The following is a 25853-nucleotide window of genomic DNA, read 5'->3' as shown; positions in this document are numbered from 1 at the left end:
ATTTATTATCTATCATCTGCGTAATACTAGAGGATGGGGGTACTTTTACTTTTAAATGCGACGTCTATTTTCTTTTGCTGAAATAGTTAACATTATTGTTTTGAGCAGAAACGAAGGCCGGATGCGGGTGTGGAATATTCACTCTGCGTTGAAGATTTGTTGGTGGTTTTGCGCTGCTTTCTTTGACTTTCTGAAGCACTTAGCTTTATTTTTTTACGCCAGATTTCCATTACATAAAAGTAAGGCTTGGATTAGTAAATACACAATTATGAATGCTACAATTCCAATGTGTAGGCTTACCTGGTTAGATCGACAGATAATTCAGTTGCGGTAAATTTTCATTTTGCATTCTTAAAAATGTTATGCGTACTGTTACAACGCCCCATAATATTCAATTTGAATTAAAAAAATAATGTTTTTCTCATGTCAGGTCCAAAATGTCTACCTCTTTTTATTTTTGATAACACGCAGATACAAGAGAAAAAGACGAATACACAACAGATATTTGTATAATACTGTTGTCAAGTCATTTATATGGGCATTGTGATGAATTTCCTGTTACAAAACTTTGAATTTTTTCTTAAAACCAAAGGATTTTCTTATCCCAGGAATAGATTACCTTAGCCGTATTTGACACAACTTTTTGGAACCTTTGGTCCTCAATGATCTTCAACTTTGTGTTTGTTTGTAGACGAAATACGTGGTCTAGCGTATTTTAAAAATTATAATCCTGGTACCTTTGATAACTATCAAGATGACATTTTTCTTAACTATCATTTATTGAATTATCAGGTCCTTCTATATAAATTCTAAAACCTGTAGTTTGTATGATACGGGTTATGCTTATCGTATACTTCAATATGGCATGACAGCTAGCCCATAACGGAAGAATCGTGGTTGGTATCAAATTGATGAAGACATAATATTTGATCAATTTAAAATTTGGGTATTTAGCTGGCATTCTAATAACTACTAGTAGTTCTTTGTTAATTATGTTGATCTGTGTCATTTTTACAAGTTTCTTCGGATACCTATTCTAACTTCGGATTTGGACTCTTTTTTTAAGTGAGTTTAACTTGTTTATCTTTATTACTCAGAGATGAAGCCCGGATGCGGGTATGGAATTGTCACCCTGCTTTGAATATTTATTGGTGGTTTTGCGCTGTTGTTTTTTTTAAAGTTTGAAGCACTTAGCCTTTTCTATCAGGAATAGAGTACCTATAAAGCTTTATTTAGCAAAAAATTTAGAAACATTTGTTCCTCAATGCTCTTCAACCTCGTCTTATTTGGCCTTTTTATCTTTTTTTTATAGATTCAAGCGTCATTGATGAGTCTTTTGTAGGCTAAACGAGCATCTGGTGCTAATACAAAATGTCAAACCTGAGATCTATGGTGAGTCTATTTTCTACCCTTTAATCGTGTGGTTGCTCTCCGATACATTCCCCGTTTCCGTTATTTACCCTAAGAGGTGTTTTGCATTCGATTGTACCAAGTTAGGCATGTTATTCTAGAGTATCTGGTTTTGCTCGTTCTATTTCTTTAAGATATAGAACGATAACTTTTGTTCCCGCATGTTAAAAAAGTTTAAGTCGATCAGAAGGTTAAAGTTAAATCACTAAAATACGGAACTTTGAGGAAAATACAAAACGGTGAGTTCCTAACTAAATGGCAAAATCAAAAGCTCAAACTAATCATACGAATGTATAACAACTGTTATATTTCTGATTTGGTACAAGCATTTTCCAATGTAGAAAAAAGTGGATTTAATATGGTTTTATAGTTTTTGTATGACAGTCGCATCAAATATCAAATATTGACAACGATGTGTGAACAAGGCAAAGATGTCAAAAATAGGAGGTATAATCTTAATCCTTATAAAAACTAGTTTAAGGTTGTTGTCTTACCTGGTCCTTGTTGTTTTCGAGGCGGAAGTAGAAAACTCCTCGATTGTATTTTTTGGTCTTCATTTGAATACAACATTTTCCCGTTTTCTATTGTTTTTTTCTGTTCAATTCTAGTTTTACAGGAGCATTATGAACCGGATTATTCATTTCTAACCCTTTGTCACTTTTAACACTAGATGAAGATGCAAAATCATGAAATTGAAGAAAGTTAAATGCTTTTAATGTTATTAATACACCTCACAAGATAAGAAACTGTAACACAAAATATCTATACCTCGTAGTCATTGTTCAATGAAGACTTACGACTGCTATTGATTTAAGGTTTTTGCAATACATTTCCATTTCAGACAGCCTGAGTATACATGTACGTGTTTTTAAGTATTATTTGATTATTTTTTAACGACACATTTGAATTCTATGGTTGACGTTTCTTTTTAAGTTTTCTTAATTGTTTGATATATTATTAAAACAAAGAAAAACTGTGAATCAGCTGTTACACAATCTGAAATTTTATTATCACTGATTTCGACATGTTAGATGAATATTTTTTCTACGAGCAAAAATGAACAAATTTGAATCATGTTATATCAACACTTCAAAAATCTGCAATGCTATATTTGCATGCTGATTTTTATGACTTTATAACTATTTTGATAGTCACTGGTGAGTTATATGTAGACGAAACGCGCGTCTGGTGTACTAAATTATAATCCTGGTATTATCTTAATCTCTATAACAATATTTAGTAAATTTCACAGGTATAAATTTCAAATATAGCGATGATAGAACATCCAATGGGGATCTAAGGATACATATAAAATAACTTTATGTTGTTCAGACGTGAGGCCGTGACAAAAAAAAAGTCACACACATACAGTTTATTAGCACAATAAAAATAAATAAACACTGAATAATAAAGGCAACAGAAGTATACCGCTGTTTGAAACTCATAAATCAATTGAGAAAAAAACAAATCCGGATTACAAACTAAAACTGAGGAAAACGCATCAAATATAAGAGCAGAACAACGACACAACAGAAACACAACATTAAAATGTAACATACACAAAAACGAACTATAATATAACAATGGCCATTTTCCTGACATGGTACAGGACATTTTAAGAAAAAAATGATGGGTTGAACCTGGTTTTGTGGCATGCCAAACCTCCCGCTGTTATGGCAATGTTAAATATTTACATTAAAACTGAGCGACACGAACACAACCAAAAACCGGGTGTTTTATTAGGTTCTCCGTTTTCCATAAGGGTGAACAGGTCCAACTTCATAGGTTCCGCATATACAGAAGTACATATTTTTTATTGAAAAATAATTATGTTTTATGGACTTGTAATCTTCATTTTGTTTTACTTACACGAAGTAAAATGAAGACGAAAATTAAATATTTCTGTGGATCAGATGGCGTTTATTTTAAATTGTATATGAATCAGTCAGTTTATAAACATTTACAATATACTTAAACAAATCAGTTTTCACTACAAATACAAGAAAACAAATATTTTTCAAAATCTTGATATAATAAAAAAAAATTAGCATATTAAAATAAATCATTTATGTTCTAATAGAACGAGAATAGGATAAATAAATTGACAAATTTTGAAATGAAAATATGAAAACAAAAAAATATAATTTACGTTTAGCATCATGATAACGTTTTATGAAATATATTATTGCTTCATTCAATCACAATGAACATTATAAGCAGTTAATTGCTATTCCTGGTTCTAGTGGATCCATTATGTTGTTCTTTCGTTTGATGTGTTTGAGCTTTTGAATTTGCCATTTGATTAAAGACTTTCCGTTTTGAATTTTCCTCAATGTTCAGTATTTTTGTGATTCTACTTTTTATCAGTTTTTTTTTACTAATGAGTTCGATTTCTCTAAGATATCATTTGCCTCTCTTTTCTGTACCTTAGATTTTAAAACTCTACACAGAAAAAAACAGATGTCCTTCCTGGATCATCAAAAAACATAACAATCACGATCTATCATCTTCATGCTGGAATAAGAAAATATATCAAAAAACTTATTGACGGGATCATTTTGATTATAACATACATCGTGATGATATACATTATTATTAGCTCTCATTATTGATTGAAATTATATCCGTTTTATTCATTTCTTTATACTGATATATAAACAAACACTGAAGGAGACTGATGAACTGTTAAATGTTTTTGTTGATATTTTAATTTGCCATTTATAAGATAGTTGAATGACGAAATTTCGGAGGGAGACCTACTAGTATATCATTTTTCACTAATACCATAGGAGGTGTACATTATGGATGCAAAACTATATAGCACAACTGAACAACCCATCTTGTTATGAAATCCTCCTTATACTTATTTGAGCGCACATATACACTTAACATATTAAACATACAGAAACATTTAATTTTTTTGATTAATACAACTTTAAAAGGTTTTACGGCCCCACACATTAACATTTTTTTTAAATGTATGTCTGTATATCTGTTTATAATGAGACACTACATTTTATATAGAAACTCTTCAAAAAAATACCAGGTTATCATGATATTGTATGACAGATTGGCATTTCAAATAAAAATAAAGACCCATTAAACTCAAGAGTTGCTTGACCGTTATGAAATATTGGTTTCACAGATGATAGCGGATAAGCTCCTTATGTCTTAACTACAATCCTTTTCCTTTTTCACGAATGTGACCTACCACATAAGACTTATGATTGAGTTTTTACAAACATGAGTAAGACGACGGGTGCGACATGTATAGCAAGATCTGCCAACCCTTCCGAAGCACCTGAGATCACACCAAGTTTTTTGTTGGGTTCGTTTTGCTAAGTCTTTATTTTCTATGTTGTGTTTTGTGTACTGTTGTTTGCCTGTTTGTCTTTTTCTTTTGTTCAAAGCTTTAGTCCTGACAGTGTCAGATTATGAATTTGAATGTCCATCTGGTATATAATGACAAAATACTGTACGAAGTTGAAGAGAATTTAAAGACGGCAAATCAAGGTATTTGATGTCCCATTGAATTTTAAAACCGAAAAGTACTATCTGACAGACATCATTATTCATTTTTTGGAATTTAGCATTTCATGCTCTTAAATGCCAAAATTGTACTAGAATTCTCAATAATTAATCAAATTAAAAAACACAATATCTTTAGGTGTAATAACACCAATTACTCCCTCGAATTTAAAACATTTGTAAAAGTAGTCATTTTTTTATACTTAAATTGTAAACTACCAAATTTGATTTTTTTTTACTTTTGGTGAAAGCGAAATATATTTTGACCATTTTGAGCCAAACTTTACTTGGCTATGATTTTGCATTAAAAATTCAGCAACATTGCGCACTATAGGATACTAATTTCATATTTCAAGAAATCCAGGAGTTTCTTTTGGTAGTATCTGTGTTCCGAAGGTCAGATTTATCTTTTAAGTCTTGAAAGGTAGGTTGCATATAGTTACCAAAGGTACCAGGAGTATCATTTAAAACACAGGACGCGCGTTTCGTCTACATAAGTCTCATCAGTGACGCTCAGATCAAAATAGCTATAAAGCCAAACAAGTCTAAAGTTGAAGAGCATTGAGGATAAAAAATTCCAAAAAGTTGTGCCAAATTCGGCAAAATTAATCTATTCCTGGGATAAGAAAATCTTTAGTTTTTAGAGAAATTTAAAGTTTTGTTACAGGAAATTTATAAAATGACCATATAATTGATATTCCTGTCAACACCGAAGTGCTGACTACTGATCCGGTTGAAAACTGGCATGTAAAAAGTGATAAATGTACATGTACGATGTAGGTCTGGTTTCTAAGAAGTTGAAGTTAAATAGTTAAAAAGTTGTGAAAATTGCAAACTTTGGTTGAACAGATAGGGAGTTTTACCTTGGTAGTCTGACACCGGCCTTATTAATTTCCGATTCATGCTCGTTTCTCAACTCGTCGTTCAAAGCAAATCTGTATCATGCATTTACACCAAAAAAAAGTATAGGAAAATATGTCAAAGCAGAAACAAAGGCTATGAATTTAAGAGACAATAAAGAGACGTTCAACCTCATAGGTCGAATATAAACGTAACCGCTTTGAACACTTGTTGTAATATATTTATAATAAATTTATCAATCAAAAGGATAGAAATATATTGCAGTAGTCAAATAATGAAAATATATCATGAAGACCCCTTTGTAAAGTCACAGCACCTTGTGGAATATTCAACATTAATGGAAATTGTACGATTGCTTTTTTCATTACCATACATAGCTTATCTTAGTGTAGAACCGATCTTAATTTTGACGTAAAAAGTGTAAAGCTTCAAACTAGTTCCAATGAACACGTACTTTGATAAACGGAAGTTTATGTTGAAAGAGTAGAACAAGGCAAGAAAATGGCCATTGTTATATTATTGTTCGTTTCTGTGTGTGTTACATTTTAATTTTTTGTTTCTGTTGTGTCGCTGTTCTCCTCTTATATTTGATGCGTTTCCCTCAGTTTTAGTTTGTAACCCGAATTTGTTTTATCCTCAATTGATTTATGAGTTTCGAACAGCGGTATACTACTGTTGCCTCTATTTAAACTCCTAGCAGTATTGTAAACTGATTGTGTTGTGTTGTGTTTTACTCATTACTGATTAAAACAATGGACTGAATGATGTTAAAACTATAAATGTTCTGTTCTACTTTTTCAGTCGTATATAACAAAATTTTTTTAATCGAAAATGGACATATCAATATTTATGATAACTTTTAGTACTGTTACAACATAAAAGAAAAGTTATATGAGAAAAAAAACTAACGTGGTATTATTGAAGTTATCCAATGAAAATAGAAGTTGATGAATATGTTAAGTGACACATTTTCTATATAATTCAAACCCCAGACCAGAATAATAAGGAAGAAGACTATTGTTACAAACTTAAATATGAAAGTAGTGCTAATCTTATTCGTTAGTTTACTTTTAAGGACTGCAATTCATTCCGAATTCAATTTGAATGTAGGAATAGTTTCAGAATCACAGTCTTTCCTTACTGGAGAATTCAAATCAACAATTAATCCAGCAAGGTATTATGAGTCTACGTCGACACTTTCTACAGATTTAAGCAGAATCACCAGAGATGCAGAACCATTTACATTTATTTCAAAAAGGCCCATCTTGCATGAGGATAATTACACAACTATAGTAGACAAAAGCGGACAGACATCAGAAATATTTCAAGTTACTAAACTTCAGAGGTCAACTGATTTATCTACCCCATCTTCTTTAGTGGATCCATGTTTTCACGTAGGCTCGTGTAGTTTTACGTCAAACATGGTCCATCAATTTTGCAAGTGTGACAAGGAATGTCAAATATATAACGATTGTTGTCAAGATTATAATAAAGAACCTCATTCATTAAGTTCTGGATATTCCGAGCACCTTTCCTGCATTAGAGGACATAATGATAAACAGGCATTTGAAGGATACTTTGCAGTAACAACCTGTCCATTAGATTATGAGAACCAGACTGTCATTACAAGATGTTATGAAGATGATATAATAAACAATGGACCAAGTGTAGCTAATGAATCTGTTGTTTTTAAAAACAAATTCTGTGCTCTATGTCACCACGTAGTTGATTACGTAGTTTTCCGGTTGAAATTCTCCATAACTGATCGAACTAGAAAATATTTATTAAATGTCTCAAGAACTGATAAATTACAATATTTGATAAATTTAAAAGATATGCTATATACAACAGTTCCCCCCGAAAATGTTTCTATTCGTCCGTGTATAGTACATTCAAGCTCTACAAACACCTTCTCTTGTCCAAGTTATATTAATCCTGTATATCAATTTGCATTCCGAAATAGTGTCATGATGTACAGAAATCACTTTTGTGTTCCTGTAGAACAAAGAGGGGCTTGCCTAGGTCTTTTATACGACAGAATTGCTGAGATTGGAAGACTTACTATTTATCCATTGACTGTAATGTTTTCGTTTACAGCAATGACGAAAACAGAATCTGAATGCAGTATCTGGAATGAACAGGTAAATAATTTATATGCTGTTTTTTTCCAAAATAAAACACAAGTTTGTAAAACAATACACAAACATACACACGAAAACAACATCGTAAAAAAAAAACATAAGGTAAACATTTTTCCGAGAAAGAGCGGTTTTGTTGGAACAAAATATTGATTACGTATTATTGGTTCGGATATCTGCAGATTATGACATCATTTTAGTATAGTAAAGGTAAACTATGTGAAATAGGTGAACGTGTCTGGTTCGTTTAAAGAGTAGAAGATTACAACCTGTCAACTCGGAGGTTATAAATTCGAATCCCGTACGTGGTTAGGTGTGTTCGTTTCCAACTAAAGTTATTCTTTTGTAAATAATGAAAGTTAAATACGATTCAGTTTATATATACCACGGCAAAAAATGACTCATGATCAGGAATACATATAAGTTTAAATAAAAACAAAATCGATAGATACAAAACTGTTACACATTAAAAGATAACTTTCGAGTTCGATTCATTTCCGTCAAAAACTATTGAACATCATTCGTGTGTTAAAGGGTATTGTCATTTCTATCCTCATGTTGAGCTTATAAATAGAAACATATGATTCAATATTGCACGAATTCTGATAGCTGACACCCAGCACTGATTGTCATTAGGGAATTGAAATAACGTACTTACCGAACATATATTATTTCTAGTTAATCCTGCACAATGACGATAACTGAGACGCTTGATGAACGTTAAAAGTGCAGGGATACTGACGATTCCCTCTACCTGGTAAATGACGCCATAAAGGCGCGCATAACTGACGATTTTTTTCCGTTGAAGAACATAACTCAAGAGGGGTCTATTGAAATATGCATAGATTAAATATAAATATTTGAATAATGTATCACTGTGGCTTCCAGATTAAGATCATGCAACTTACTGTTTCGTTGATGAAATATGTATAGAGATTTCGTTTTATAAAACACTTTATCCATTTTTTCCATTGAATTAGCTTTACATTTTTTAGTTTGTATTCCATAAAAAATGGCTGTCGTTTCCATGGAAACGGAACAATTGTGAAAAATTCCAGTTTTTGGTTTTGGTAAATAATTCGGAGATGCTTAAACTCAGGATCATTATATTTCCATGCAATGTAGGTGCCAGCCATATACTAGTTTTGGATGATTATGGCAATCATTGGAACTACTATGAAACTGCACCAAAAATTTCAAAAATATCAAAATGTTCCAATTTTTTAAAAACTTCATGGTAACAATGAGCAACATTGGAAGATGTGGAATTTGGCGTTCGAATTTCCAAAATGTCTGCTGTTACCATGGAAACATTGCAAAAAGGTCAAAATGCTAAAAAAAACTTCAGGGTTTGGTGAATAATTTTGGTATGCTTGAACATAAAATCATCAAATTTTAATACAATGTAGTTGTCCACTATATACAGGTTTTGAATGATTTTGACAATCATTGGAACTACTATGTTAAAATTGAGAATGGAAATGGGGAATGTGTCAAAGAGATAACAACCCGACCATATAAAAAAAATGGATACAGGAACAAATATTTCAAAAACTTAAAAATGCTCCAAAATTGATGAAACTTAATATGATAGTTGACTGGCAAGGTTGGATGAGACATTTTACTTTGGAATTTCCAAAATGGACACCGTTGCCATGGAAACTGCCAAAAAGTCAAAAAGTCTCAAAATGCTTCGAACTTAATGAAACTTGATATAATGGTTTACTGGCAAGTAAAGGTGAGACTTTTGACTTTGAAATTTTCAAAATGGCTGCCATTGCCATGGAAACAGCAGAAATGTGAAATTCTGTAAAATGTGATTTTTTTTTAAACCATTTTGAAAATGGCTGCTGCATAGCGGAAATAGGGGGGAAGGGTGACATCTGCCTTTGCTTGCAATGGCAATTCTAGTTTGTATTGTTATTCACCAATGGTAAAATAAAAACAAAGGAAAAAAAAATAATTAAAATTTCTACGTAGCAAGCATCTTCAAAAAGTTTTGTTTTTATATATCTTCAGATTGAAGAAAAGGACACCTGCTCTTTCACAGAAACGTATACAAACATGAGCTTCGATGTTAATTTGAAATTGGTATCCGACAAACAGTTACAAGCTATAGACATTTTACATATTAGCTTAATGTATGCCTTGACATTTAATATTGGAAATTTAACATCATGGACAGATTATAAATTGGTCATCAATGAAGAAAATCCGACAGATGTAACGCTATATATGCTGACGATCAAAATATACAAAACTATGTTTGAAGAAGAAGGAAATGATTTTATCCAAATGGTTAACGACTTGAAATGGCAGTTAAAACTTTATGATGAAATAACAGGTGACACGTTTACAGTACATAAACGTTCGGGAAATGCAAGTAACACAAAGAAAAAATCTATTCTAAATTATGATAAATTATTTTTAGAGGCTAATCACAGCTATGTTATAGACTATAAGTGTCCAATCCTAACAAGTTATCATGAAATACCAAAACGAGATAGTTTATGTCCAGATATAGCAATTACTGTTATGCGAAAAAATATGTCACACTTGGCTATAACTTCTTTTGTATGTCAGTTGAAAATAGAAAACCCAACAACCGGCTGAAAGCAATTGTAACCTATGTATGTATGAGTGTTTCTATCTTTTCTTTAATTTTGTTAATCATTATTTACAGAAAACTTAACCTTTCATCTTCTGTTCCAGGTTCTAATCTAGAAAATGTTGCAGTGTCGCTTATATTTTCGAATCTTTTATTTATGTTAGGAATTGGTGCTTCTGATAATGGTTTAGTATGTTATGTTATTGGTGTTGGTCTTCATTATATTTGGCTTGCTGTATTCAGTTTTATGTCAGTGTCTGTTTGTTGTATAACGTTAACTCTTATTAAAATAAGGTCAAACGGTTCAGATAGGAAAGATAAGCTGACACAAAAAAGACGTTGTTTAACATTTGTAGGAATGATCATTCCATTGCTTTTTGTCTGTCCTGCTGTGCTCTTGGATCTATATGGAAGTTCGTATCTATCATCCGGCTATAGCAAACAACCATGTTTCCCTAACAAATATCCTGCGAATGTAATATTCTTTAGTGGTCCATCTTTATTATCTATCATAATTAATTTTATATGCCTCCTTCGAATTGTTATCAAAATTTGCAAGCTCCAATCTGAAATACGCCACGTGTCAAAAACCAATCCATTCAGGTATGCTAAGGTATATCTTCGTATTCTGGTCATTTCCGGTTTCTTTTGGTTGATTGGTGTTGTGTCATCCGTGTTCAAAAATGAATGGCTTGAATACTCATTTATCATAATATGTGGTCTTCATGGTTTTTTTGTTTCCCTTGCAAGCCTGTCTACAAGAAGAATTGTTCGATCGTTTGTAGAGGATAGAGAAACTAAGACGTCCATGGTGTCGTAAAAGACGAATACTGTAAACCAACTTATTTTCGCGGATACTTTATTTCGCGTTTTACCCTTTCTTGACCACTTCGCGGCTATTTAATTTCGCGATTATCTGATTTACTTGATGAAGTTTATTAAGGACAGATCAGAGATAGACATATTCGCGTTATTTTTCTACTCGCGAAAGTCGCGAAAATAAATCGCTCGCGAAAATAAGTTGGTTTACAGTAGTTTCCTATCAGAAATCCTCGAGTGAATCCGTTACTCTCTTGATGAAGGTACTGAATTGGTCGAGTTTGGAAGAATTGGATAATTTCCTTTCCGTCTGATGTTGTGTCTTGTTGTTGACAGTTGCTGTTGTATACCACATTGATTTAATTTTAGAAGCTGAAAAAAACTAATTTTGTTTGCACCTGTCCTAAGTCAGGAACTTGATGTTCAATGGTTGTCGTTTGTTGTTACGGGTTTAATTGTTTCTCGATTTTATTTTTTATATATATTACACCGTTGGTTTTTCTGTTTGAATGGTTTTACACTAGTCATTTGTGATGGCTTTTGTTTAATCTTTTTATTCATGGTGTTTTGGATGGATATTTGTCTCATTGGCACTTTTACCTCATCCTCTTTTAACTATAATTGAGAAAAAATTTATTTCTTAATTTCAAAAGCATATTTTTAGTGCGATCTTAACACTTTTTTCATATTGTAACATTTTATGCAGTAAACAACTCCCACATCAAAAACTTGAGAAAAATCAAGGATCACCAATGTTCTAAAAAATATTTTAAGACTATTCAGTGTGTCTCACCTTGATTCATACAAAGGGTGTTTGTATCATTGAAATTACAGATTAATGTATATATTTGCTTAAAATAAAGTTTTGTAGGCCTCAATTTGTATTCATGTTATTGTTCATAACGTTAAGTGTATAACATAGCACTAACCGACTGAGTAAAAATGTATCTTACTTTATATGTTAGTTGTTATTAATTAACATTTTTGAATAAGCCACATCATGTGGATCATATGCCACTAAGGCTGCTGTTCACAAACATAAATGAAGATAATGATATACAACAAATTCGAATTTCTGGATAACATTATGAACTCAAATATTTTAAAGCCTATGGTCTTTTAATATGTAGACATATGATTAACCATTCGACCAAAAAGAACCTAAATAGAATAGCCAAATTAATCAAAAACATTTGAACGTTGATTATACGAGAAAAAGATGTGTAATGATTGTCTGTGAATAAACTCGTCATAGATACCAGAATTGAAATTTTGTATTTGTGCCAGACGCTCGTTTCGACTATAAAAGGCTCATCAGTGATATACGAATCGAAAAACGTTAAAAAGGCCAAATCAAGCACGAATTTGAAGAGCATTGAGGACCGAAAATTCCTAAACGTTTTGCCAAATACAGCAAAGGTTGTCTATTCCTGATTTAGAAAAACCTTAGTATTTTTAATTTTTGTAAACAGTTAATTTAAAATTATGACCATATTAATGATAATTCATGTAAACACAGAACTGCTAAGTACTCAATTTAGGGTACCCTCGGGGAATAAAAACTATAAAAAAAATATCAACAGTGGCATCGATCCAGTGATTGTAAATAAACTCATCATAGATACCAGGATTAACAGTTTGTATTTGAAATAACTCTCCATCAGCAACCAAATGATGTAGAATCATTAACTACTGAGCTGATGATATCCTCAATACTGTAAACCAACTTATTTTCGCGACATTCGCGAGTAGAAAAATAACGCAAATATAAATCGTCGCGAATATGTTTAACTTTGACCTTACTTATCAAACTGCAACAAGATGATAAGAAAATCGCGAAATTTAGTAGCCGCGAAGTGGACTAGAAATCGTAAAACGCGAAATAAAGTATCCGCGAAAAGAAGTTGGTTTACAGTATCTAACGGTACACCAGCAGTAGTATTGACCCAGCGATAGTAAATGAAAATTCTACTTGATTAGTTAGGTCTTTCTGCTTTTTGTTGAAAGACCGTTTGTTTTGTTCTTCTGATTATTTTGTTCTTCTGCCGTCTGTAATGTTCTTTTACAACATATCGGATGGATGTTTTGGCCAATGATGTCGTACAGTAATGGGAATTTCAAAATCACTCTGTGTTACCAAACATTTATTCTTATAGAAGTTATCTTCCTGCGTCCCATTTCTTTTGTTATCTTTTTAACTCTGAAAAAACTCAAAGATTTTAAAAAACTGTTTTCAACATATTGTTCGTCTACTCTTAAGAATGATTTGGTTTAATTTATCTGATGTGATCGGATGACATCTTATGGGAGTTATTGCCCTTTGAAAATTTAACATATGTGATATATTGGATACATTCATACATTACAAGACAATTACAATCAAAACCAAGGAGTAAACAAAGACTTATAAAACCAAGGACATTTACATCAACATTTATAAATATTAATGTCAATTCGATACAACATAAACAATGTGTTGCTCACTTTAAAATAACACGCGTTATTTAGTGTGCACCACATTTTTTATGTTATTTCTTCATAGTCAGAAAAAATATTACAGTCATTCCTTAATTGGTTGTGCGGATTGCTGTTATCAGGTTCATTAGCATCATCGGTCTGCGTCGATGGGTTTCAGCAGGACCACCTAAAATCAATCGTATTTTTTTGGTGCTCATGATGCTCAGCCTATAGCATATGTTTAGTGTTCTACGTTGTTTAGTATAATATTTTTGTTTTATTTTTTGACGTTTTTTTTCGTTTTTGGTAATGGCATTGTCAAGGGGATGAATTGCATTGGCCGAGTAAGATATTAAAAACTTCGTTTACATTTATGGTGATTAGATATGAAACAATACCACGGTTAACATCTGGCACCAAATCATTAAATTGTCACAAACGATTATAAGAGAAAAAGCGATAGTTTTAATAGATTTTTTTATTTCTTTTGTCTCCAATTCGATTTCTTTTCCCACCAATCTAATTAATTTTTGTATCTTTTTCATATCAATTCTTACAAAATCATGTTTTGGATTGAAATTTTAGTTACGACAATTTGGACATCGTCATTTTGTTAAATTGATACGGTATAAATTAATAACCACTTCGTGATATTTTCAATGGATTGATTTCTCCTTATCCAAATTAAAGTCTTAGTTTAAAAGATCTCTTGTAAGCAGCAACCAAATATCACGGAAACCAAGGTGATAAAATGTAAGTTTTTGTAAATGATATCAACTGGGAGGTATATACTACGTATGCAGATGCTGTAATAATGTTGATACATATAAATGGAAATTTCAGAATTGGAAAAAACAAAAGTTCTCTTTTTTTTTGTTCTCAGCTAACCCTCATTGTCAATCTCCAAAGGAGTAATTGGTAAAGTTGAAATTATCCAATCGAAAATATCACCAGTTGGTTTTCCAATTTGGGATAAACACTTTGCATTCTAATCTTTCATTTTTGCTTATAAGCTTTGTCTATTTGCCTGATATTTGCTCTACATTATACAAGAGGGACATTCTTAATGGCATGCATGATAGAGGTAGCTATCTGTAAAACCAGAATTTAATCTACCATTTTCTTTATAAGAAAATACTTGTACCAAGTCAGGAATATGACAGTTGTTATCCTTTCGTTTGATATGTGTTCAAGCTCTTGATTTAAACATTTAATAAAGGACTCTCCGTTTTGAATTTCCCTCGGCGTTTTTTTATTTTTTTTATTTTACTTTTTATTCCAAGTTCGATCGGAATAAATGTCTTGAACAACGTCACCAAACTTATTTATTGAGTTTCGATCATATCATATAGCGTGAATTTAATGATAATGTTAGCTTTTATTCTCATTAAGAAGCTCCTGAAAGAAATCTTTGCAATGTGATATAAAGAGGAAACTAATTGAATGGAATTACAATTTACGAATCTTGTAAATTGTAAATTTTGATTTAAAAACAAAACACAATGAAAAGAACAACGGATAAATAAAAGAAAATCATCAGGACAATATATTTATGAAATAAGAAGCTGTGTTTTCCCTCAGCGACAAACAATTTTTGAGTGCACCGACATGTCTAATAGCATAAATATTTTTTGTCTGCTTCCCCGTTTTGTAAATGTATGCTCCAGAAGGTCATTTTTCAAGTTTTAACATGTATTCCTGTTAGTTTTTGTAGGACTCCGATACCGCGCGATGGGTGCATTCTTTCGTTTAAAGACATTGGTAATTACATTAATGAAAATTTTGATCTCCTTCGTTCACAGCTTTGATTCTTTCTGTAAGTTGTTTTTCACGGTTTGTGTTCTTTTCTAAAGGCATTTTCAACGAATTCTAATGAATATTTCCTTGATTGTCATCTATTTATTTGTCGAAATGCACATCGGATGCGTAAAAATAAGACCAATTAGTTATCATTGCAGATGTTTATATGCTGCGTTTGGATTTTTCTATTTCGTTAAATTGTAAGCGGTATAACATTATGAAATTAATTTTTGGATAATTATACATGTGCAATCAGTTATAAATCTGATTAAGCATTTATTTTGTCAGTTTTAATGGCTTTTGCTCCTAAACCTCCTGTTAGTTTATTTTAGAGTTATCATAATATTTTGAAATAGAAATAGGTGACGAAAATTCTAATTCGTAGACGGACAAAAACATGTGTTGCTCATACCAAATTATAAGTCTGATATCCTTATGCGTTTTTGCATTACAGAGTTGTCTCTCGTTCAGCGTAAAACATCATTATGCTTAGGATTGTCGCTTTAATCCAACATCTTAATTCTTCTCTTCTGTTGCAAGCCTCATATCAGAGATGTACATTCTGTGTCTGTTACACAAATAATAAAAGATGGTCTTAATTGCGGTTATGTTGTGCGCCGTTTTATTTACTTTATATTTTTCCTCCATCTGTCTTCAGGCTATTTTTTTTCTTTCGTTCGTATGACTTTTGCCGTGTCATGGTAATCATAAAATCCCGCTTATAGATTTTTTTCGGTGTTCCTGGTGCAGGTTGGTCCTAGTGTGCTAATCGGATGCAAGACGCTTTTACCATGTTGTTTTTATCTTGTTTACTTTTATATCTATATTCTTCGTAATGTGTATACGGTAGGTATAATCACCGACAAAAACGTTTGTAACGGCGTCTTTGTCAATTTACTATCAACAGCAATGTTGTGTTTGTCTTTTGTAAGATTTATTTCTCATGTTTGTTTGATTTTTTTTTTATCAGTTGTATTGTATTTTGGTGGTGTATGTTTACATGTAGTTTGGCTTTTGGATCCCAATTATTGTCGCATTATCCTATTATATATATTGTATATGTCTGTTCAGCTTGTTGATATAACAGAAATATTAACAGCTGCCATACAAGTAGGAGGTTAAGGTTTACAACCAGGGTTTACTAAAACATTTCTTCGGACAATACCTGGCCCAAGTCAGATATACGACAGTTTTTTTGGTTTTATAACGTTTGATGTTGTGAGTTAAAAAAAAATTAAGGGTCTTCCACCTCTTTAAATCTACCTTTAGACTTCGGTATTTTTTCTATATTACATAAAATTGAGAATGGAAATGTACATTTGATGTCGTGAGTTAAAACAAAATAAGGGACTTTCACCTTCTTAAATCTACCTTTAGACTTTTGTATTTTTTCTATAATACATAAAATTGAGAATGGAAATGTTCATTTGATGTTGTGAGTTAAAACAAAATAAGGGACTTTCACCTTCTCAAATCTACCTTTAGACTTTTGTATTGTTTCTATAATACATAAATTTGAGAATGGAAATGTTCATTTGATGTTGTGAGTTAAAACAAAATAAGGGACTTTCACCTTCTCAAATCTACCTTTAGACTTTTGTATTTTTTCTATAATACATAAAATTGAGAATGGAAATGTACATTTGATGTTGTGAGTTAAAAAAAAAAAATTAAGGGACTTCCACCTTTTTAAATCTACCGTAGACTTCGGTATTTGTTCTATAATACATAAAATTGAGAATGGAAATGGATATTTTTCTGACTGTGGAACAACAAACAAGATATTTTATTTAAATGCAGATTAGTACAATAAGAATATTTAAATGGTATCTTTTTGTTTATAAAAGTTACAAAAAGTAAAAATAACAAATTACCGACCTTCAATGAAAATTTAAACCGAAAAGTCTTCAATCAAATGACTAATCAAAAGCTCAAACACATCATAAATGGGAAACAACTGTCATATTCCTGACTTAGTATTTCCTAATGGAGTAAATGGTAGATTTTTCCAAAACAAAACTTAAATCAATTTTATGTTTGTTTTGAAGTAAATATGTTTTTTTATACTAATTAAAGGCCATAAAAAATGAAAGGATAGAAAGGAAAAGAAAACTAATCATTTCATCGCTTCAAAAGGTTCATATAAATAGTAGAAATGAAAACTCAAAAATCATAAATAATCTATATAGTTAATAATTAATACGCAAGACGCGCGTTTCGTCTACATAAGACTCAACAGTGACGCTCACATCAAAATAGTTATAAAGCTAGACAAGTACAAAGTTGAAAAGCATTGAGGACCCAAAATTTCAAAAAGTTGTGCCAAATACGTCTAAGGTTATGTCTTCCTTGGATAAGGAAATCCTTTGTTTTTCGAAAAATTTAAAGTTTTGTAACAGAAAATTTATAGAAATTACCATATAATTGATATTCATGTCAACACCGAAGTGCTGACTACTGGGCTGGTGATATCATCGGGGACGAAACGTCCATCAGCAGTGGTATCTACCCAGTGGTGTAAATAGTTATCAAAGGTACCAGGATTATAATTTAATACGCCAGACGCGCGTTTTGTCTGCATAAGACTCATCAGTGACGCTTATATCAAAATAGTTATAAAGCCAAACAAGTACAAACTTGCAGAGCATTGAGGACCTAAAATTTCAAAAAGCTGTGCTAAATACGGCTAAGGTTATATATTCCTGGTATAAGGACTTTCTTAGTTCCGTTTATTTGTTAATTTCATTTTCAAAAATGATAACTGAATGCAAATAAGACCAAAAAAAGTAAATTAACAAAAATACTGTACAATTTGGAAATTAGTATGGTGTTCATTATCACTGAACTAGTATCTATTTGTTTAGGGGCCAGCTGAAGAACGCCTCCGGGTGCGGGAATTTCTCGTTACATTGAAGACCTGTTGGTGACCCTCTGCTGTTGTTTTTTCTATGGTCGGGTTGTTGTCTCTTTGATACATTCCCCATTTCCATTCTCCATTTTATGAATAAGAAAATTTCAAAACAGAAAGTCATTTATCAAATATCAAAATGAAAAGCACAAACACATCAAACGAATGGGAAACAACTTCCTTATAGCTGACTCAGTATAGGTTTTTAAAACTTTTCCTTATGTGGAAAATAGTGATGAATATAATTGAAGAAATCGGATACCTTTATCATTATAAGATATATACTCAAATATTTCTAAATATGTAATATGTAACTTATTTTGCGAACAATACCTTGAGTAAAACCTTTTCGCCTATAAAATCATGGTTTTAAGAATATCAACAATCCCCTAATAAACCCTAGCTTCTGGTCCTGACACCATTACAGAGTACTAAAACAAAACATTGAAATTTTTACAGACATCCTCACTTTTATAATTACTATATCATTCAAAACAGATAAATACCGGAACCATCTGACTGGAACAATGCAAATGTCATACCTATGGTAGCGCTCCACAGTTAGGTGTGTAGTTTCGTGGATTTTTCAAATATAAGAGCTAGTGTGCAATGAAATTCTTTTTTGGATAGCTGAGTATTAAAATAGCCTTGGTATTGGGTTTACATGAAGATCAAGATCATATCATGTATGTAATATAAGCTGTTTTCCTTATGACAGTCCTTATTTGTATGTCCATGCCATACATTGGTACGGCAATTATTGTAATGTTTTTTCCATCTTTTTGTCGCACGACCTTTGTGATTAGATTTTACAAAAAATGAGGCGACAGACACCCATGTTTTATTAGATCCTTAGGAACATTTATGAAACAGTGTATTAGAAATCCAGGAATAGGAGATGATAAAACACTGTGTGGCTCATTTTTTAATTTGATTTTCTAAATAAAGGCAACAGTAGTATACCGCTGTTCAAAACTCATAAATCCATGGACAAAAAACAAAATCGGGGCAACAAACCAAAACTGAGGGAAACGCATTAAATATAAGAGGAGAACAACGACACAACACCGAAACGCAACAGCACACAGAAACGGACCAAGCAACAGACAATACACCACGAGAATAACAAATATAACATCAAAACCAAATACATGAATATGGGATAGACAAGTACCGTGCCACGTCTTATTTCAAAAATAAGAGAAAACAGAAACGAACAATATTATAACAATGGCCATCTTCCTGACTTGGTACAGGACACTTTTAAAGGGGAATAAAAGTGGTGGGTTGAACCTGGTTTTAAGGCATGCCAAACCTCGCACTTTAATGGCACAGTTAAATATAACATTGAAATGAAAACAAAAAATTACAGGACTACAATACAAATAAAAAGCAGAACATATTAGACAAAGAAAAGCATGATTAATAGATAACAAAAAGCATCAGGTTTAAAATTCAATACGCCAAAAACGCGTCTAGTCCACACGAGACTCACCAGTGACGAAAAAAATACAAAATTGTACAGCACTGAAGATAAAAAGTTGAAAAGGTTTTGCCAAATACGGCATTGTTTGTAAGCCCAGGATAAGAACATTCATATTATATACAACAATTCACTCTATTGCAAACAGTAAATTTTAACAAATGAATATGAAAGAGATATACATAATGAAACTGAAGTAAAAACTAATTACAGAAAACTAAACCCGAATACATAACGCCCAGATATACAAGATCGAAAGTGAAAAAAGTACAAAGTTGTACAGCACTGAAGATCAAAAGTTGAAAAGGTTTTGCTAAATACGGCATTGTATTGTGCCCGGGATAAGAACACTATTATATAGAACGATTCATGCTATTGCAAACTGTGTAGTGCTACTCTTACTTTGTTGACGGCATTGGTAGCGGACCACAATCTATCGATGGTAATTATCCAGTGTTTATCACATAGCTTGTAGACCTCAGGTTACCGATGATATCAACAGTCACTCTGCCACAGCTATTGATTGCCTTGTAGACTGCAAGTCGCTTAAAAAGGAGCGAAAGATACTAGAGAGACTTTCAAACTCATAGACCGAACATAAATTGACAACGCCATGGCTAAAAAAGAAAACGACAAACAGACAAATAATAGTCATAAAACACCTACGACTTAGCAACACATTTCCCATAAAAAAAAATGGGGATGATATCAGGTCTTTTGGAAGGGTAGGCAGACTATGATGGAATCAACAGGTGAGTTGCAAGTCGGTTTCAACTAAGATGACTTTACTTTGGTTTTGTTCTATTCTGTTCTATACAGATCGCATCCTCTATTATTGGAGCACTCCTACTTGAGATAGAGGTTTTAATTAACTCTTAACTTCTATTCAAAGGATGATAAATTGTATGGGTTATTCAACAAATTAGAACTGTGAGTTTGAAAAAAAACCAAATATTTATAGTTGTGTGCTTTGTATATCATTTCTAGTTCTAACTAAGTTTAAATAAATGGATTTTGAATGATCTTAGTTTCTTTCGTTAGGAAAAAGTGGGGTTTGATACCAGATGTTTAAAATTACTCACAATTGGGGAGGAGGAATCAGTTAACAAGGTCAAATGTGTTTGCTTTATTATAATGTTATTCTGATGATGCACTTGACTAAAGTTATTTTCCGTATCTGTTTTTATTTGTAAATAGTTATCAACGGTACCAGGATTGTAACAGTTGTTGTTTGTGGTGGGTTTTTTTTTTTCTCTCTCTTTATTTATGTCTTGGTTGACCAAACTCAAGCTAACGTCTAATAAAGATCACATTTAGAATCAACCAGCTAAAGAAACAACAAGGCGGTCTTTAATGGTCGTTTAACTCAACTGTGGCTAGAAATTGGCCACTAGCTTGAGTCTAGTTTCTTTTTTGTGTTTGTATGGTTTCGTGTCTCTTCCTTTGATTTTTCGGAGTATTCGATGTTATATTTCGGACCGCCAGTCAATAAAAATCAAAATTTCAAACTGTTTATAAAAGAGGGACAAAAGATACCAGAGGGACAGTCAAACTCATAAATCGAAAATAAACTGACAAAGTGCATTAATTGGAATTTGGTCATATGTAATTTTGTTTCTAGATGCAAGTAAAACAAAGAACAATGCCAAATTGCAAGATGCATGCTTTCTTTATGTCAGAGAACCGTGCTGATTAATTTAGTCTGAAAGTCGAAACAGCAACAGATAGATAGATTTTCATAAGATTTTTTAATGTTACATGTCAGAAAGCCAGTACAAATCAAAGTTTCAAAATATGCATAAAGTGCATCAATTTGAATTCGGTCATCGTGTAATTTTAGTATTAGTAGCAAATAACAAAGAACATTGAAAAATTGCACGATGCACACTGTTTTAAGGACAGAGAACCGTGTTGATTGATATAGTCTGGAAGTCGAAACAGCGACAGATATATCGACCCCCATAAGATTTATCGATATATTTTATGGCCAAGTATATTTTCCTTGACATTATCGTTAAACCTTAAATTGATATATCGTCAGTTTAACCAAAAAAACTGCTATTGGTAACATTTAAGCCACTGTATGCAGAAACATATATATTGATGTCGATACACTTATACGAGTAATTCTATATGACAGTATACAATGTATATATATCTACTTTAGGATTAAACTTTTATTTGTTGAAAGTTTTAAATCATATAATTGAACAATTTCGATGAATTTGCAGTCAGACGCTTCCAAAATCCACAAATCTCCCGAAGTCTTGATTCGAGATTTTATCAATTTAAAAGCCTATCATATTCATTTTCCATTAGATATACTGCTCCTAGCTGTATGTAAACTGTTATCTTACAGCAATTCACATTTTGCAATGCATATACTCATAAATTCACAATTGCAGTAATTCTCATAACATTTAATATTTATGTCACGTTCTCATTGTAAACTAATTTTCACATACTCCAGCGTTAGAAGTCAATGGTCTATATATATTTATTAAATCGTACGTTTTTATCTAGTTTACATTATTAACTTGCGACATCTGTGTTCAAAATAAAAAATCAATTATTGTATTATCTGCAAGCATAGTTAACACATTTGTATCTGAGACAGATATTTAGCCCTGAAATTGATATTTACTTAAAATCCGGTAATAAATTTATATGCTTATGTTATATGGATGTACATTTTATCAATACATGCTTGATTGGTAAGTAGATTTCTTTTTTATCAAGCATATGTACTAGATCATTTATTTCATTTATGAATGAATCGGCGTAACATTCTTGCAAACCTTTGCTAAGATTCTCAACTCTAACACTTTGCTATTGTTTGAATACCTATTACTGTATTAATATCTATAAAGATTCAGATCCTAGATAGACGTTTAGTTTGTTTGAATAATATATCGGAACAAGGGAAAATATAGTTTTTATTAAGTCAACCTTCTTCGTCTATAATTTTTGCTTATCTGCTTGGTCTATATGCATTTTAGTGCTTCTTTGTTACATATGTATTTGTTTTATAGTGATAACAATTAAAACACAATGTTGACTGCTGAACCCCTATTTTTTTTTACATTTCTATCTATCATATCTGTTTGTTTTGTTCACACATCGTTGTCAATATTATGGAATTTGATGCGACTGTCATACAAGTGAGACGTTAAGCTAGCCATAACACCAGGTTTAATCCAACGTTTTTTACATCAACAATGCCTGCACTAAGTCAGGAATATGACAGTTTTTATCCATTCGTGTAATGTGTTTGAGCTTTTGATTTTGCCACTCGATTAGGGAAATTCTGTTTTGAATTTTCCTAGGAGTTCAGTATTTTTGTGATTTTATTTTTGTGCATCTTTTCCGAACTTACACGTTCTTGCATGTTACCACCTGTTTTGTGTCCACATTACTGCTCATGTTCCATACTTATTATTTTAGTGATGTTTGTCTGGTTGCTGGATCGCAAATATTGTCACGTTTGGGTTCCTCCGCGCACCAAAAGTTCGTCAATAGAACGGAACTAAAAACAACTGTCACACCAGATGGAAGTTAAGCTAGCTGAATGACTAGATTTAGCCAACCATTTTCTTGGTGAAATGTCTTTATAAATTAAGTCAGGAACAAGATGGTTGTTTGAGTTGTTTCATGGTTGATATAGTCGATCGTTTGGTTATGTCAGGTTATATGGACTCCTCCCATTTTTATTTTCCTTCCGTAGAGTTTGGTATTTTTGTAATGACATTAGTTTATTAAGTAAATGATTCCATAAAAACGCGTCTGTATAAAGCAGTGAAGTAATGAAGACAATCAAGATACAACAAAAGAGGGGCGAAAGATACCAGAGTGGCATTCAAACTCATAGATCATCGAAAAATAAACTGACAACACCATGGCTATAAAAGAAAATAGAAAAACAGAACAACAATAGTACACAAGACGCAACATAGAAAACTAAAGACTAAGCAGCACGAACCAAACCCAAAACTGGGGGTGATCTCAGGTGTTCCGAAAGGGTAAGCGGATCATACTCCACATGGGGAACCCGTCGTGTTGCTCATATTGGTACACACTAGGTTAATAGTCTGATTCAGTAGGTCACATTCGTGGAAAGGGAACGCGGGATTGTAGTGACGATTTTAGGAACATATTCGATACCATCTGTAAAACGAATATTCCTTAATGTTCAACTAACTCGTGATGGCGTCCGTAAAATTTACGAATGGATGATTTCAACTTCACTGTTTTGAACTCTTGGTTCAATAGCTTCCTTGTTACCAGGCATTTTTCATGCTTTCATGTATGTAATTGTTTAAAATTACATGTAAAAGCTAGTGTGTTGGACCTTTTTCCTACACCTACATTGTAGTTTCTTTGTTTAGTTTAATTGAACTACAATACTTTTCTTAACAGCACATACATGTATTTAATCAATCTCCTTAAATTTTTAACTGTTCGAACACGTTTTTTTGTTCCAGGATTGTCCATCGCAGTTAAGATAGTTTGCACACGAACTGCTTGCAAACTTGTTTTTCCATGTTTCAGTTATAATTCTATAATATTTTTTTAACTTTTTTTTTTAATTTTTTTATTGACTGGATATCTTATTATTATTAATTCGAATTAATTTATCAGATAGACTTATTCTGTTAAATACTTTTCTTTTTGATTGTCTGCATACTCGTTCTGTTGGTGAAGCTGTTTGTTAGTAAGTCCTATTTTAACGCTTTTGCTTTTTCCGTTGTGTCGTTTGTTTTCTCTTATATTTGAGTGTGAATTCACATTACTATGAGACGTGTCACTGTACTTTTCTATCCCAAATTCATGTATTTGGTTTTGATGTTATATTTGTTATTCTCATCGGATTTTGTCTAATGCTTAGTCCGTTTCTGTGTGTGTTACATTTTAATGTTGTGTCGTTGTTCTCCTCTTATATTCAATGCGTTTCCCTCAGTTTTAGTTTGTTACCCCAATTTTGTTTTTTTGTCCATAGATTTACGAGTTTTGAACAGCGGTATAAACAGCGGTATACTACTGTTGCCTTTATTTTGCAGGATCTAAAGAAGGTGATGCTTACGGTGTTCAAAGTGCAGCCAGCTATAACTAAAATTTGATAATTTTCATTTTATTTGTGATTTTCACAGGGCATATAGCTCATATTCTCTTTATCAGTTTTGTTATCCCCTGTATCGTCATGCGCAGGGGATATGAGGCGTTGTCCGGAAACGTGAGTCAATATCCTCTGTGAAGCCTAAACAATAATTATATTACTCTGTAGTACCACCCTGTTTCAACATTAAGGTGGTACCTAACACTACAGGGAGATAACTCTGTAAAATCAGAAGAACGTTTTAATGACGTTGTGTTCTCAAGGGAACATAAAGCTTCTCAATGATCAAAATAAGTGTTTGTCAAACTGCTATGTAACCAGTGTAATTTTTCTGATTAAACGGTTGGTTCAATTTTTTTGATTTTTTTATATTTTTGTCAAAGGGTCAAAGTAAATACTTTGTCAAAATTTAAAGAAAATTAAACGAGCCAAATTATTTTTAGTTCAGGTGTTAGGTACCACCTTAATTACAATTTTTATCACAGGGTATACCAGCTCATATACCTTGATAATTTTTTCATTTTTAGCCATGGCGTTTTTAGTTTATTTTCAATCTATGCGTTTGAATGTCTCTCTGGTATCTTTCGCCCCTCTTTAGTAAGGTAACCAATTTTCTGTCATGATAAGCTGGGATATTTCACTGCAGAAAAGTATATAAGCACATGATACAAATACCGGTGCACATGAACGTATTTCTGGATTAGCTTTCGTCTACAAAGTTTTACTTT

General features: G+C 32.1%; 1 protein-coding gene across 1 annotated transcript in view; it reads left to right on the top strand.

Annotated features, from left to right (window-relative positions):
- The first annotated feature begins 22620 nt into the window (after positions 1 to 22620).
- LOC134687217 (cubilin-like) overlaps positions 22621 to 25853 on the top strand; it is a 36421-nt gene continuing 33188 nt past the window's right edge. Inside the window, exon 1 of the mRNA XM_063547342.1 lies at positions 22621 to 22726. The gene's annotated coding sequence lies outside the window, so the exon portion shown is untranslated. The remainder of the gene's footprint in view (positions 22727 to 25853) is intronic.

This window comes from Mytilus trossulus, chromosome 10, assembly GCF_036588685.1.
Source record: "Mytilus trossulus isolate FHL-02 chromosome 10, PNRI_Mtr1.1.1.hap1, whole genome shotgun sequence".
NCBI classification, from domain to species: domain Eukaryota; kingdom Metazoa; phylum Mollusca; class Bivalvia; order Mytilida; family Mytilidae; genus Mytilus; species Mytilus trossulus.
Note: the sequence above shows the minus strand (reverse complement) of the source record. Positions and strands in the feature narration are given on the sequence as shown.